At 37.7% G+C, this 17,427-nt stretch overlaps 1 protein-coding gene across 5 annotated transcripts in view; it reads right to left on the reverse strand.

Moving 5' to 3' along the window:
* Positions 1 to 17,427, reverse strand: part of Chchd3 (coiled-coil-helix-coiled-coil-helix domain containing 3) — a 269,461-nt gene that overhangs the window by 33,059 nt on the left and 218,975 nt on the right. The gene's annotated exons all lie outside the window — the stretch shown is intronic.

The raw sequence follows: 17,427 nt of genomic DNA on the forward strand, positions 1-17,427 counted from the left end.
GCCTAAAAGATATTCCACTGTACCAAAGTGGATTGAAATTTTTCAACACACACACACACACACACCATCAGTACCACCCTTACCCCCACCACCAACAAAACAAAGCCTTTGCCTCCTTGGGGGACAAACATCCTATAGAAAAATCAATGGGTACCATTTTTCAGAAGAGCCACTTGGTACTACTTGGAGGGATTGCAGATATTCAGGAGCCAGAATTCTGGCTCCTCCCACCTCTGGGGTTTGTGTGGTTCAGTGAGCTGGTACATGTGCAAAACCAATGTATACAGGACTGCTGTCACCTTGAGATAACTGAACCATCCATCTATTACCAGCTATGCATTGCTGGCCAGTCAAGAGGAAACCTTTGGAGAAATGTGCTAATCCGAGCAAGGGCATCACTCACTCCTTTGAGTGGATGTTGTACTACTCAGAGGGCCTGGCCCATTCGAAGTAGGGAATAGTGCCAGAAAGGATAATGAACCTAATTAGAGTTTGTTAGTATTTGCTACAGTTACACTTGCAAGTAATAACACTACTGCCTACTGTGCTGTTTTATGGGATGTCTTCTTCATGTGACCATTTTTTCATAAATCACAGCAAAAGCCAATATTAGACAGCTTCTTGTACAGCTTGCCTGACAATAAAAGTTAACACTGGCCTTAGCTGTGATCAATCTTCATAAATGTGTCCACCATGTGGCAAGAGTGCTTCACATTACAGAGGGGCTGTCACTAATGTGTTCAAGGGAGTGACCCACTCCATGAATGGGTCTTGACAATCGGTACAGTTTTAATTGAGCCAGAAAAAAGGAATGATGCTAAAGTGTCCATGAATTTTCTCCTTTATTCCTTGGTCCCATCAGTACCTTTCTCAGAAAAATGCCTCTGATCAAGTTTAAGATAGACTCACATTGCAGACAATGGAGATCTCATGGGGAAAGAAGGTAGGTAGGCTTCCAGAAAAAGAACACTTCATTACCCAGTATTTAATTGGCATTCTTGGTAGAGAATTCTCAGACTTGAAGATAGATACTGTTTCCAGTTCCAACTAGAAAATGTTAATGAGGCATACTTTGGTTTTCAAAAAATATAAATCTATCTACATTAACAGAGTGAAAAACAGGTCCTTAAACATAGCGGAAAAATTCAAGTACCAATAAGTTTTCCCAAAGAAAAATTTATACTGTGCAGATCTTGTTCTCTTCCTAACTACTATATTGATACTGTCAAGAGGAAAACACAGCTTCTATCCATCATGTCTTAGAGATGAACTCTGGCAATTAGCTAATGTCCACAAAAATCAACTTTGTATTAATGGCATGTAATGAAGACCATCAACAGCTAGTTAAATCAAGACATTAGGTGGAACACAGCTTAATGGCATTGCCCTAATTTGCTGAGTGAATTCATTTCAAGCATGTATCTTCCAAGGCAGTAAATGCACCAGCTGTGGGTATATGCATAAAGAAAACAAATCCCTGCCCTCAGGAAGGTTCCAATTCAATTGGGAATGAGATTTACTACTTATTATAACTAGACAGACGAATCTTGGTAATGGGCCCTTCACGTTCCCAACAGTCATTCTTTCTTAGCTCATCAGACAAGTGTTGTTGTTATTGTTGTTTGTTTTTAATTGTAAACCTCAAGTCATTTTATGGCTTCTCTTATAGTGAAACATTCTGAGAGCCAAAAGTGGGTTGTATGAAGGTTTTACAAGTTGAATTCAGTTTAGCAAATAACAATACTGATATTAACTGAGCATCTGTTACAGTGTTCCTCTTATCAGAGCTCAGGTCCAGCTCAGGTATAAAGGTACAACACTGAGAAGGGAGACAAGGCACAAGTAATCATGATACAAATTAATAAGGGCTTGAACTTCACAAACACAAAGGAGAAATTACTGTGGCTTTTTGGTTTGAAAGGTGATGTTGGGAAGACTTCACAGGGAATAAGATGAATGTAGGAAGCTGGTAGAGGAAGTTCGCCAGGAGAGAAAGGGGAAGGTGGGAGGGGCTCTGAATAGGGACTGCCCTGAAGAAGCAGGAGGAAAAAGCTCAGGACAGGCTGGATCTGGCTAGTGAGTGAGCTGAAAAACAGGTAGTAGATGGCTGAGGAAGTGCTGAAGGTTCTTTTCACATTGTGCCACATTGTGTGGCCTAGTATTACAAGTTTGGGGCATTAGTCTGGACTTCTATATTATGATTTATTAGATACTGTCAATTATTCAGCTTTGAAGCAGGAACTTATTTTGTTTTTAATCATATAGATCAGGCTGATGGATGAGTATCTTGTGATTGCAAGACAGGCTGTTGAAAGAAGAAAAATTTCCTCAGCATTTGCCACTACTTGCACTACCACGGAGCTGGGTCATCCCAACTGCAACCGAATGAATAAATAAACATGGTGCTGAGGCTGAAGTAAGCCGGCAGCTGTCGTCCCTAGCTCCTAACCACCAAATGCTATGTTCATGAAAACAAGGTATATTGTTTCTTTATAATAAAGAAAGTTACAGGTCAGCTTAGAAACTACAGTGATAGTGATAAAATAGCATACTATCCATTGTAGGTAGGTACCAAAAATCTGCATGAGCTTTTATTTGACAATAAGATTCTACTAACTGCTACGTAGTCCATCTAGAACTAAGTACCAATATTAGAAACTTTGGTAGGGGGAAGGCCAATATCCTGAGGTATTCCAGTGCTTCTTCACAAAAATGGGGCTGCACCTATATATAATTGGAATAATAAGGACTACTAACTGGTGTGTATACACACACACACACGCACACACACACCAATCTCCAGTCATCAATTCTTTGTGTGTGTGGTGGGGGGGAATCATGGGACTTGAACTCTGGGCCTGGGTGCTGTCTCTGAGCTCTTCAGCTCAAGGCTACCACCCTACTCCTTGAGCCACAGTGCCACTTCCCATTTTCTAGCGATTAATTCGAGATAAGAGTCTCACATTCTTTAGTGCCTGGGCTAGCTTTGAACCATGAGCCTCAGATCTCAGCCTGCTGAGTAGCTAGGATTACAGGTGTGAGCCACCGCACCTGGCCAGTCTTCCATTTTTAATTATAGAGAAATAGGAGCAAAGAAACCTAGACATGTTAAACCACGGTGTCACTTTTATTTCTGGGGAAAATAATATCTAAGTGCCAACCAACTGCGTTCAGAACAAATTTTAGGAACAATTAAACCCACAATCTTAAATGAGTATAAATATTCTCAAGGTACAACAAAAACCCATATGACAAGTACACTATAAGCTAACTAGACTGGTATTTATCTGAGCAAAGCATTCCAGATGCATTTCTAATGAAATTACATAGTTCTCATTTGCCATGCTAAAATATAATTATTATTTTGAGCCATGTTGTTGTTGGTTAATTATTTCACAGAAAACACATGCTTTTAAAAGCATGTATGTTCCCAATTGCAATTTTATTTTGGCCACGGATTATCCCCTAGAGAAATATGTATTGGATTATACGATGAGCACTGATTTAAAAAACACAAAATTCACTCAATAGAATCTTGAACTACTGATGCCTAGAATAATCAGCTAACTACTGAGTGCTTATGTTTGCCAAGAACATGAATGGACATCATTGAATTCCTTCATAACATCTCTGTACTGATACTTTACAGATATAGAAAACTACATCTTAGAGCAGGACAGGAAGGAGAACTTGCTAGAATAAATCTATTGCCTTATGTGAATGATAGCTACAGACATCCTAGCTAAGATATTTTTTTACATATGTGGCTATAATTTCATTATAGATCTCATGGAGAAGGAAAACTAGTGGAATCTGTAAAGGTTAAGAAAAAATCAGGAAGACCAAAAACTACAAATAGAACAAATGAGTATATTTTCTGTTAAGTGCTATAGGAAAATCTGTAGCATATAACACTTTCCTCTTTTCCTGAATCTATTTCCTAGATACCCTATCATACAGAAGAAGAGCATGAAGTACAAATAGATGTATCATTAATAAGAGTGGATCAGCCTATCTATAAAAGCTTAGCACTCAAATCTTTTAAAGATTCAAGCCGTAAGGCACTTTCTGGAACAACAATCTTATTTTCTCTGCATCATCAAGTTCTGAGAATGTATTTTTCATTTGTCTTGTCATCAATTGGAAAGATAGAAATGTGTGTACATTTTGGTTTTGAATTCTCCTATTAAGTCAGTTTCTTGGCACTATAGTTTCCAGATGCTTCCAAAAGAGGTACATATAGATTGACATTTCTGCCCACTTTCTGCCAAAGGACATTTTTTTTTTTTTTTTTGCTCTGTAGTTTTTCCCAGAGTTAATGGAAAAAAGTTCTACTACTAATCTTTCCAATTCGCCGCTAGGGAATTACAAACCAGCAGCAAAACCTTCAATAGTTGTGCTAAAATGTAGTTCTTTTAAATTACATAAATCAAGAAGAAGAAGGGGAGGTGGGAAAAACCCTACAATCCACAAAGCATGTTTTCCTTTTCCTTTTTTGAAAATTGTTATTATTAAGGACTGTACAAAGAGATTACAAATCCATATATCTAGTTCCTAAGGATTCATCTATAAGTTTGATTCACAGCAATCTTTTGCTTTTCCTTCTATCAAAACAGAAAAGTCATTTGAAGGGACTATAGTATCTATCAATGTAGAAAGTACTTTAGAAATTAAGAGTGGACCAATGCTATGGAATTTATGCAGCTACATCAAAGAATGAGTTGGAATTGGGTGCTGACAGTTCATGCTTCTAAGCTACTTGGAAGGCTGACATCTGAGGAGCACAGTTTGAAGCCAGCCAGTACAGGAAAGACTATGAGATGCTTAGATCCAATTAACCACAAAAAGCTGAAAGTCAGTGCTGGGCTCTGGTAGTTCATGCCTGTAACTCTATAGGCACTTAGGAAGCTAACTGAAGGATTGCTGTTCAAAACCAATCTGGACAGGAAAGTCCATCCATAAGACTCTTATCTCCAATTAACCATCAGAAAAACAGTGGAGCTGTGGCTCAAAGTGGTAGACTGCTAGCACCCAACCCTGAGTTCAAGCCCTGGTATGGGTATGGGTGCGCACGCGTGCTCGCGCACACACACACACACACACACACACACACACATATGAATGAGTTTGATTTATATATGTTGATATATGATAATAATTCTATATATTTTAAAGATTTCATTAACACTAATTTTATATCACATTTCAAATGTCATGTTTAACAAACAAGTATTTAAGAATCTCTATATGCAATCACTGACACACAGATTTTAGAACATAATTAAAATTTAGCTGAGAGTTTGTTGTAGACACATATCAATCTATATACTATAACATGTCTATAGAGTATATATCCCATCATAGATTTTTATGTCTATGTCGTTGAGTTTATATCTCCAAGACCATGTCCACAACCCTGGTTACCCAAATATTGAGTCATCGCTCTTGTACTGTTTGGATCTAATATCCACATATTAAGGAGACTATGTGCCTTTTGTTCCTTTGGTCCTGACTTATCTCACTCAACATGATTCGCTCTAATTTCATCTACTTCCCTGCAAATGCCATTATTTTATCTTGTCTGTTGGCTATGTATAATTCCATTCTGTGTGTGTGTGTGTGTGTGTGTGTATGTGCGCGCGCGCACGCAGAGATGAACATGAATGTGCAGGTGTCCTTATCATATTCTGGGCTATGATGCTCAGGGCAGATGCCCAGGAGTGGTATGGTGGAATTATAGGGAAAGTCTATTTTCAGTTTTTTAAGAAATCTCCAAACTGCTTTCCAGAATGGCTGTTCTAGTTTAAATTCCCCTAGCAGTACAGTAGGGTGCTTTTTAGAGATGGACTAGTCATATCAACTTAACAAAGAGTAAGTTGAAATTATAACAAATGTAATTGTTATACATATATTATTCTTGTGTATGGCATAGAGAACTTCTAAAAACAATGGGCAGCTCAAAATACTTAATTTTAATTGTGAGACTTATAGGTAACAGGCCTAAGGTGGTAGAAAAAAAAATATTTCCAGGCTGGGTACTTGTGGCTCTCTCATGTAAAGCTGCGCTACTTGAGAGTCTGAGGTCTGTAGCCCAGGCTGAGATATTAAGTGGTAGATTGCCAAGTGAGAGTACAGGACATTGAGTTGAAGCCCCAGTACTGGTGAAGAATGGAAGGTCAGAAGGAAAAAAATGAAAAATAATATTCCCAAGTAGGTAGAAGTGTTGATCTAGTCATTATATTGTACAGCTTTGCCTTTCTAATCACAGTATTTAAACTCCCAAAGCCCAAGTTCAACGTTCCATTATGGCCTCATACTCCCTCTGATCTCTTCTTATTGAATTCAAACTATTCTTAGTATTTGATTCCTTCTTATAGATGGCCATTTTTGTTCTACCTACATCAAGAACATGTCAAGGTGAGAAGAGTTTAAGATAGCCCCCTCTTCAGGCACCCCAAATTCTCCTCAGTCCTGCAGCACTCTCTACCTGCTGTGGTAACATCTATCATGTTTGGGTCACCTTTTGTATTCCCAACATACAAGATCCATCAGACATGCATAAGATTTAGTTTTCAACAGTTTCTAAAGAAATGTTAAAATCACAATTTTTGTATTAGATTTTGATGTTGTTAATAAACTCTGTTAACATTAACATGTTTTTAATGAGTACAAAACTCAGAGGGCAAGGAATCTTGTACTCTCAGAACCAAGAGAATTTTGAGTGCCAAAATGAAACTTTGTCAATTAAGTGCTGACACACGAACACTTTTAAGAAAATAATAAATATATGCCACTGAGCTACCTATTGAGGGAACAAGCCAAGAAAGCGTGGACAAGGTGTCAGAAATCACTAATTATGAAGCATTCCCAATATAGCAGACATGGAATTGGTCTAGGAAATTACAGTATCTTAGCTGACGCTCAATGACTTCAGATACACACTCAAACCAATGTACCATGATCAAATCAAAACCACAAATAGAACATTTAGTTCCTGCTACTGGTCTGCTGACCAGGACATCTGAAAGAGGCATCCCACCACACTCGACATGTTTTTGTTCTTTAGTGTCTTTTGTGTTAGAGAAATACTATCATGCAAAGAAAGAAAGCATTTAATGATGAGTAGTAACAAATGAGCTGTAATGGAGGTGTCATGAATGTAAATCAGGCGAGGCCCGATGCAAAAAACAGCAGCATCTGGGCATGCAGCTTGGAAAGTAATGAGACTGACAATGTACTGGCACTGGGTTTTATCACTTCATCTTGTTCAAGAGCACTGCTGGGGACACAAAGGAAAAAGGCACTGACCTCCTTCCATGGCTCACCCAAGCACCTAAAATTCGAAGGGAAGAGAGACTGAACCAATGCCCTTTCCTCTTTTCTTCGTTGCCAACACAGCCCTTTCCCAGAACTGATGGTTTCTTAGCTGGGGGGGGGCCCAGCAGAAAGCAAGGCTGAGCAAGTTTCTGGCATATGAGCCATCATGTCTGAACATGTTGACAGTAATTGGCAATTCATTTTTCATCCTGAAAGCAGAAGCAGGTGTATGCTACCTTCAAAATCTCAAGCATAAACCATGGCACATACATTTCTCAAGCAGGTTCTTTGTTGAGATCTATGCCAGTGGCAGGCTGGTGAAACTTCTAGATTCTTCATAGAAGGATCTTTCTCATAAAAATCTAGTCCCAGAATCACAAGAGAACAAAATGAGAAAGAAAAAAATTCCCAGTACACAACAGCAACTCCTGGCCTTTCTGGAGTAAGTATTGTTAATTAGCAAATAGCTGATGTCTTTGCACTTGAAAAGATTCCCACAATGCCTGTGTAACACAGTAAGAGAGACAAAGAGAAGAGAGACAGAGACAGAGACACAGAGCAAGAAAGCAACAGAGAGAGACAGAGACAGAGACACAGAGACAGACAAATTTCACTTCTTGAAATGAGTATAAAGCCAGATACAAAACTGCACAGAATTTCATGCCAACTTCATCCAGAAACACTAGCTGGGATGACTTGTGAAATGGAGCCAAGAGCAAGAACTCTCCTTAATGAGTACATCTATCAATTTTCAAGGGATGCAGCTGATTACCAGCATTTGGTCATACAAATTCACAAAAGGCACAACGCACTTTAACTGTGGGCCATTGACTGAGAAGGCAGCCATGTGAGCAAGTCAGGAAGGATGGCTGGGATGCTTGGCGACACGTTAACATATGAACATGTGTGCTTTCATTTCAACATGCAGGGAAGGGCCAAGATACAGGCTTTTTCAAGTTTTCAAGCATTCTGCCAGGGCTCAATAAATAGTATGAACAAATTGCTGCCTAAGATTAATATATTAAAATGTGCCAGTGCTACTGTACAAAATGTTTTATTTACGAATACTATTCTTCAAATCTCTTTATTCAAAAAAAAAAACTTTACCAAATTTAAGCAGGCCTGCTTACAGGCTCCAGGCTAAATGACAAGGGAAAAAAAATCCCTCCTCCCCCTGCAGACTCATACCCCAGCAGCACTGGTCTTTCTCCTGTAAATTCTGGAATTAGCAAATAACTTACAGACTTCCTTGCTTTCCTAAGATCCATAAACAGTTCAATAGGCAAATGTGATTTCAGAAAGATAAAAAAAAGGCTAATTCTTCAGAAACAACGCGATGCATTCCTATGTCTATAATAAAAAACAAATTAAAATCCTAATGAAAAAACATGATTGCAGATAGGATTTGTAATCATAAGTTCCTTCAGACTGATATTATTTAGAGCAAAATAGAATTAAAATGGAGAATCTCAAATGCAAAAATTTTCCCATTTTTAGTATTTTTCTTAATTCAAATTAACAATGAATTCAAAACATCCAAGGTATAATGAACAGATGCACTGATTTTAAGTATTCATATTGCTCTTAAAGTCATATACCAGTGTTATTATCATTCTGAATACCAGAGACTACTGCTAACACCTGAGAAAGCCCTCGTGTCCTGCTGCAACAAGTCACTCTCTTCATTAAGCATTTTCAGGTTCCTATTGCTATAATTCTATTTTTGAATTTCATATGAATGGAATCACAGTACTGCTTCGCAACTGACTTTTTTTTTTTTGCCAGTCCTGGGCTTGAGCTCAAGGCCTGAGCACTGTCCTTGGACTCTCTCAAAGCTAGAGCTCTACCACTTGAGAGTCAGCACCATTTCTGGCTTTTTTCTATGTATGTGGTAACGAGGAATTGAACCCGGGTCTTCGTGCATACTAGGCAAGCACTCTACCACTAGGCCAAACTCCCGGTCCCCTCAACTGACTTTTGCTTAACACAATGTTTCAGAGACTTTTCCAAGTTGTTTTCATGGCCTACTGGATGATGCCTCTTTGGTTTTTAAAACTTGCCTAATATGAATGAACCTGCTATGAACACGTGTGTGCAAGTCTCATTGTAGATGTAAGACTGGAATTGCTCAGTTATATATGTTTAAGTTTTTAAGAAACTTTATGAGCTGTTTTTTGTTTTTGTTTTAATTTCTTTTTTCCATTTTAAACCTCTACCAACAAAACACTCCACATCATTTTTGACAACCAAGTATCAGTCTTTAGATTTTAACCATTCAGATTGTTTTAATTTGCATTTCCCTGGCAACTAATAATGTGGAGCCCTTTTCATGTGCTAATTGGCCATTCATATATCTCCCTTTGAAGTATAAGTCATCTGCCTATTTTGAAAAAAAAATTATCTTAATGGTGTCCTTAGATGTGCAGAACTTTAAAATTCTAACCCAACTTATCAATTTTTAAATTTCATTTAAGTTCTAAGAAAAAGCACAGAGCCAGAAATAAGACAGACAGAGGCCATGAGGGATGGTTTTTGTAATTATACTTTTCAAAAGGCAAGAAAAACCCTTGCTTAGGTACAATCATCTGAAAGTTCTGGTGTTAACCTTACTAAGTGGCTTTACCTAAGACAGAAGGATTGGGCAGCTTTACTGATCCGGTTGAGAGCTAGGAAGAAGTGGGAAGAAGTGATGTCATATTGGATGTACTTGCGGAATTCCGCAGTGATGACACAAAAGCAAATGGCATAATATAGCTAACCTGCACAAGATCCAGAATTTACCCTGACAGCTACTCTTTTTGAGGGGTAGACAAGCATCTCTGATACAATTTTTCACCATACTCAAGTTTTAAGATGGTTAACTTTGAAAATTTGACATGAGGACATTATATAAAATCTACCTTTCCAGAAATCTTAGACATTTTATAATGTGGCAGGTCAGTCAGACAATAATTAACTCTAATTGGCCCTCCTGCTTTCTACCTGTAGCTGAGTGGCTCTTGAAAAGCAAAGTAATGTTTCCTTATCTTTGAAAGCATCAAAGGAAAAAAATCAAAGAAATTATTTTAAACTGGAGCCCTTAAAAAGTAAGTGAATTTTAGTTTGAATCAGCAAGAGTAAGAACTCAGTAACTCCAGTTAGAAATAACTTTGGGAAACTCTGAGCCATGTAACTAATTACTCAAATAAGCAAAAATCAATAAACAAATCTCAAAAGCCCATGGACCCCAGAACTCACGATGTTCTCATTTAACATAGTACGACACAAGGAAAAGTAATAAGCTATCACTTTGGCAGAATCTTCATTTATCTAACTAACAGGGTACAATTAATATTTCATATAACACTTATAGTACACTAGATTCTTAATGGATCATATTGATTAAAGAAGAAAGTTCAATACTACTGTTCCTATAGGGGAAAACAGAATAATTAGTTATCTCACAAGGAAGAAATTATGAATTTAGGAGCTTAGGGCCACTCATTTCCATGCAAGACATGAACCAATTTTATTAATGGAGAGAAAAGGTCCAGAGCACCCCAACAACCCTCCAACTATGAGCTGGGACAGAGAAGAGCTGTAGATCACAGATATATCAGCAGCCACTTCAACATCTGTGATATTCTCACACATTACATGGAAGGGATAAGAAATTTCCACAATGATCCTCTTGAGCTTGTGACCAAACACAATATTCAAGAGGTGGATGATTCGTAAGGAAATGGAAAGACTTGGAAAAAAAATCATATTAAGTGAAGTAAGCCAGACCCAAAGGAGCATAGGATCCATGGTTTCCCTCATTTGTAATAATTAGTACAAGCCTTGGACTCTCCTAGCAGAGGATTACAACAGCTCAAACCTAGATGCATAAGATCATATAGGATGAGACTAAATGAAAGAATCTCTAGGATATGGAAACAAGAGCTTCATCTTGTGTGATTGTTGTTCTTAATGTACTGTGTCATTTCTCTTCTCTTTTTTTACTCTTATGGTTAATCTCATATTGTTACAGTATCTGACTTTGTTACCTGGTATATTGTATATATGTTTGTTTATTTGACACAGGAAAGGAAAGGGGAAAATAAGATGATTGAGAGGGGGTAGGGGGAGGAAAATGGGGAAAAAAACATGAGAAGGGGTATCAAGGTGTGAGAAGTAATGCACCTACTACCTGATGAATGTAACTCTAGCCCCTCTATACATTATCGACAATAAAAAAAAAAGAGAGAAAGAGAGAGAGAAAGGAAGAAAACTAGTAGTTATGGGGGGGGGGAAGAGATGGCTGCAGTTTGCAATGGCTTTTTGCAGAAACAGCATTGTCTGTCTCTAGTCTGCAGGCCTGTTCCTAGAGCCATCTATTACAATCAGCTTTATCATCCTGCCCTGCCCACTTCTGCACAACAGAAATAGAGAAATAAAACAGATGAAGTCTAACTACTGAGAACTAGTTTCCCAGCACTTCTATTATCTTAGAAGATAGTATGTAGAGACTTCACCCAGAGAAGAAAAGGAAAGTAAGCATCTAACCAGATAGTTCTGGAAAGACTAATCTTGGGGGGAGGGGAGGAAGAAATGGGGTAATGCTTATTATAAAAAATGTCATCAAACAGTAGATTTCTCTTTCCTTGGAACTAATTTGGTGTGAAATGGATCTGAGAGAAAACAAGCAAACAAAAACCAGTCACAACTTAAGAGCACTACATATCCCTGATGGATATGTACAGAAGGCAAGGCACCATCACATAGGACATACTTCTAGGGAGCCAGTGTCTTGTTAGAATTGAGTAAAACAACTCAAGACCACTGTTTTCTCCCAACAAATACCAAGAACATGAATCTGTACTTCCTGTTTCCCTCAGAGGTACAGGAATATTTCTCTGCCACGGTCTCTCTTTTCCCATTTCTTCCTACTTTATTTTGTTGTACTATGTAAAGAAATCCTTACTAAAGTATTTTTACAAAGATCAAAATGCACTGGGTACATAAGCTGCTTTATTAAATGGCAAAACAAGGAGAAGGTAAGTTGGGAGAAGGTAAGTTGGGAGTGTTTGATGAGAATGTTAAAAGAGAAGGCATTGATCAAGATGTATTATATCCATCAACTGCTTTGTTGAATGGTAACTCCTTGTGCAACTACTTAAAGACAATAAAAATATTTTTAAAAAAGATTACTAAGGGCTGGGAGTTTGGCCTAGTGGTTAAAGTGCTTGCCTAGCATGCACAAAGACCCGGGTTCGATTCCTTGGTACCACATACATACAAAAAAAAAAAAGCCGGAAGTGGTGCTGAGGCTCAAGTGGTAGAGCTCTAGCCTTGAGAAAGTCCAAGGACAGTGCTCAGGCCCTGAGCCAAAAGCCCAGGACTGGCAAAAAAAAAAAAAAAAAAAAAAAAAAAGATTACCAAGAACTTCCTTTGGTAACTTTGAAACCATTTAGCTTTTAACCCTGACGAATGCAAGAACGTCAGTTCATGGTCCATACTTCATTTATAAAAGATGCAAGATAGACAAATCAGAGATATCATAAATGACCTGCCTGAAATTGGGAATTCTAAATAACCCTGACAGTGTTTCAATAAGTGGGAACTTATGTTGGCTTCTTTTTTTTTTTTTTTTTTGCCAGTCCTGGGCTTGAGCTCAGGGCCTGAGCGCTGTCCTTGGACTTTTTCTCAAGGCTAGAACTCTACCACTTGAGCTTCAGCACCACTTCTGTCTTTTTTCTATGAATGTGGTACCCAGGAATTGAACCCAGGTCTTCATGTATGCTACGCAAAGCACTGTACCACTAGGCCAAACTCCTGGCCCTTATATTGGCTTCTTATACAAAGTCTACTCCTAAGCACAAACTTATTTAATTTCAAAATTGCAATTCTCACATTCCGCAAGGCAACATGAACTACTATAGAAGCTGACATGGATAAGCTGATGTTTACAAAACAAAAATCAACAAATAACCCTGAACTTCTTTCTGAGAAGGCAACTGTAACTAATATACTCAGCATTAAGTGTACAGGTATATTTACTTTATCTAGAACTTTGCCTCTTCAATTACTCTCTTTCTAAATAATCAAGATGTTACTTGGCTCCAAGGGCCACAGGGAATAAAATGTCACCACTGTAGCTGTTGTATTTCCTTCACACAGCCCTTCAAATTTAAAAAAAAAAAAAGAAAGGCAAAGAAAGACCCAATACAAATGTAGAATTTAGTTACTAAAAGCCCAAATCTGTGCCTGAAGCCCCATTCTTCCCAGAATACCACATTCTTTTCTTCTTGTGTAAACTTTACATTATGAAGGAGACATCTTTATAATGTAATAACTGTAGTTATAATGTAACTGCTGGTAACATAACTCCCCCATTAGAAAAAGCAGAATGTCCAAGTAATGTTTTAATACAATTTTGTTCAGCAGAAACCAAGACAACTTGGTCTTTTAGAATTTGATCAATGTGTATTAGTGTCTTACTGAGATGAACCATTTGATCATTTCAAAATTGATCAATGAGAATCAGAGATAAAACATTTATCATGTGCATTTGGCATATTAGGTCCGTTCACACAGCACTAAAGTAGGCTATAAGTAGACATCAGTAAGCGTTAGAGACGAGGTGCAGGGTCCCTGTCAGCTGGGGATAAAAATACATGGACAACAGCATACAAGCCTTTTGATAAGGAGCATTATTTGACAAAGCAGATGAAGTCACTAGAAAAAAATTTGCAAGAGCTCAACTTCAGAGAAACCAGAAACACAGAGAAACGGACTACCTTATACTTCTGAAATAACTTTTAATTAAAAGTTTAGGAAGAAAGATAGGGGAACATAAATTTACCTGACTAAACTTCAAGATGAGATTGAAGCCTATTAATCAGGGTAAACTTTGTACCTACAGCACAGTTAATTCTATGAATATAATATTTCCAAACTGAAGTTGCATTGACATTCAGGCACACTGGCTTATGCATCTTACGGAATTATAAATTCACCAGTCAAAACCTTATTTAATTATTTTACAGCCAATTAAGCAGGATCTTTAAGCAGTGTTGGTACAACTATGCACAGTCCTCACAGTAATTACAGAGAACAGGAGAAACACCTGCTGGTTCCACTGTCACCCTCAGCCTCACAGATTCATTCATTGCACAGCTATCAAAATCCATACCAAAACCAGAAATAAAACACCACTAAAAAAAAAAAATTCAAGGACATTTTAGAGTTAAACCTTTCAATGCTCAGTTTTATGCAGAGTTTTTGCATAGCATTCTCAGATATTCTAACACCATCTCAACTACTCCTCCAGGGCAATTCATCTTTTAATGCTCTGTAAGGCTAAGCCAAGCTTCTTCCCAGGAGCCTAAATTTATAACTCAGGTTTCAAAAACTTCATTCAACGATAAAAGTGAAAAGTCCTTCTACAATCTGGCACACAAAGGACCATTACCTGTATTCATGTAGGATCTCAGAAAATTATGCACCTTCACAAGAGCGTCAACTTTCAAAGAAACTGAAGTCAAGTTGGAAAGTCAGACCTCTAATGAAACCATTTGAATAACATCGGTAGGATCTATGTCACCTTCCACACATATTTCGTTTTCTATTATGGAAGGCAGACATCTGTCACTTCATTATCTTAAGGACAGCATAGGCATGCAAGAGCAACTGATCAAGTGGTCCTCTTTAGAATGTGTTTCATGATAGCTATTACATTGTCTTGACAATGCTTGTATTGCCTTTAGTACATTTTACATTTGTTTGGTAAGTGTTCTATGTTTTATAAGCAATTGCATGTACATAAATACTTAAGCAACATTTCCTTTCCAAGGCCTGGTATATGAACTTCAATCTGCACAGAAAGCTCCAGTTCCCAGGCTGCTAGAGAACAGTCAAACCACTATCCTACCACCACTGCTTTATGAGCTTAATGCTTTCTAGAATGTGGGCACCCTGTTATCCATTCCATTCTATCTAAGACTGTACCAACATCTAGAATTTTTTTTGCTTTTTTTTTTTTTTTTTTGCCAGTCTTGGGGCTTGAACTCAAGGACTGAGCACTGTCCTTGGGCTTTCTCAAGGCTAGAATTGTGCCACTCGAGCCACAGCACCACTTCTGGCTTTTACTATGTATGAAAATTGAACCTGGGTCTCTTCATATATGCTAGGCAAGCACTCTACCACTAGGTTAAACTCCTGGCCCTGGAATCTAGATTTTTGTGGAATACGCATGAAGAAATATCACTTATGGCATATTTTTTTATTAACTTGAAGATAAATTTAACATTTATATTGGGTTAGACTGGTGGGAAGGACTACATATAACTTTTTTGGGACGGTGTGAAGGATGGAATTCAAGACCTCAGGCATGCTAAGCACGGGAAAACTATATTCTAAGCACTATGCATTATTTAATACACTACTTCATTACTCCAATAAGTAACCTAGAGGGTAGAATTAAAGAATTAATAAAGAATACAATTTTCCTCCAGCTCTTCTACTGTATGGTACCAAAGACCATGGAACTATAGCCAACATGGCAGGCTGCTCTAATTCGCAGATAATAATTATGGTGATCAGGTCATGTAATATTGGCTTTGTTGGAGTAGAAAAAGAAATGGCATTTCTGAAAGCAGGATGTTAAAAAAAATGTTGAATTTGCTCAGTGATTTCTGTTTAAAGCTGTTATGGGCAAAAATTCCTGTAGGAAAATAAACAGTACAAATCCTCTACTTTCAAGTTCTTCTTACTAAAATGATAGCTCTCTCTCTCTCTCTCTCTCTCTCTCTCTCTCTCTCTCTCTCTCTCTCTCTCTCTCTCTCTTCTCTCTCTCAGCAAAAAAGTTTGCACAGCCCAGAGGTATGGCTCAAAAGGTAGAGCAATAGCTGAGCAAGGAAATTAAGCAAGTGTGAGGCTCTGAGCTCAGACCCTCACACTAGCAAACAAACAGAGAATGATGTGGGCTGGGCAATTGTGAAGTTCTCAGCTCAAGTCCAGCCTAGAGTGAGAACTGTATCCCCTTAAAATACAGTAAAATCAGACAGTAGTGGGTTGTACCTCTCATTCCATCTTAATCTCTTAATAGTATGATTTGTGAAACTATGAGAAGTATGTGAGAAGTAATGTACCTACTACCTGGCGAATGTACATTACCCCGACACTAAAAAATAAAAAAAAATCAATAATCACCTAAACAAAGCTGTTTTCAAAATAAATGTGTAATGTAAATCATCATCATTTGAAAAGTGATTATATTAAAAGCTACCTAATTTCTGCAGTGAAAATTGTCTGTAATACTAGAAAATCAGTCATAAAAAATATAGGTTTATTCTTCAAAAAAGAGTAGGATTTGTGAAGCATTTTTAGAGGTCTTTCTCCACTGGCCATAGAAGAGACATGTTACTAAGGAAGACTGGCAGTCTTTGTTAGTCTTAATACACCTAAAACTACTTCTTTTTCTTTTCTTTCTTTCTTTCTTTCTTTCTTTCTTTCTTTCTTTCTTTCTTTTTTTTTTTTTTACAAATCTTAATCAACATTAAAGTAACAACACCTATTACCTCACAAATCATACCGTAGCAGAAAGTAGTAGCTCTAGGTTAAGGCTTAATTATTTTATCAAACACTCATAAACATGCACAAGGCAGGTCAGAGCCCGATGCAATCCTTTAACTAAACTGGTCACACCACCTTTCTTTGCTTCACTAATTTGCACTTGTGCTCTGCAGAGGGTGATACAATGGGACCATTTATACACTCAGGAAAAAGGCTGAATGATGTCTTCTTACCTGACAGGAGAGCTGGCAACACAGAGAATGTACAAGGCTACAGGTCATGGACACTCTGATCCATCAATTACAGAACATTCACTCAGCTATCCCAAGGATTAACAGAGGCAGCAATTTAATATCACCATCATAATCAAGGGTAAGGTAAAGTCTATGATTTAAATGCTCTCAGGTACGTGTTAAAGAAAATAAAGCTAGTTTAAACATGAGAGAGGTAGATATCCAAATCTGGACATAGCCATTATTTCACTATACTGAAGTAAATGTTTTCTGCAATTCTATTAATAAAGATAGCAATTTAATATCACCTTCATAATCAAGGGTGTCTTGCCTTCTATAC

This window comes from Megascapheus bottae, chromosome 5 (assembly GCF_031878675.1).
Source record: "Megascapheus bottae isolate mThoBot1 chromosome 5, mThoBot2.hap1, whole genome shotgun sequence".
Classification (NCBI taxonomy): Eukaryota; Metazoa; Chordata; class Mammalia; order Rodentia; family Geomyidae; genus Megascapheus; species Megascapheus bottae.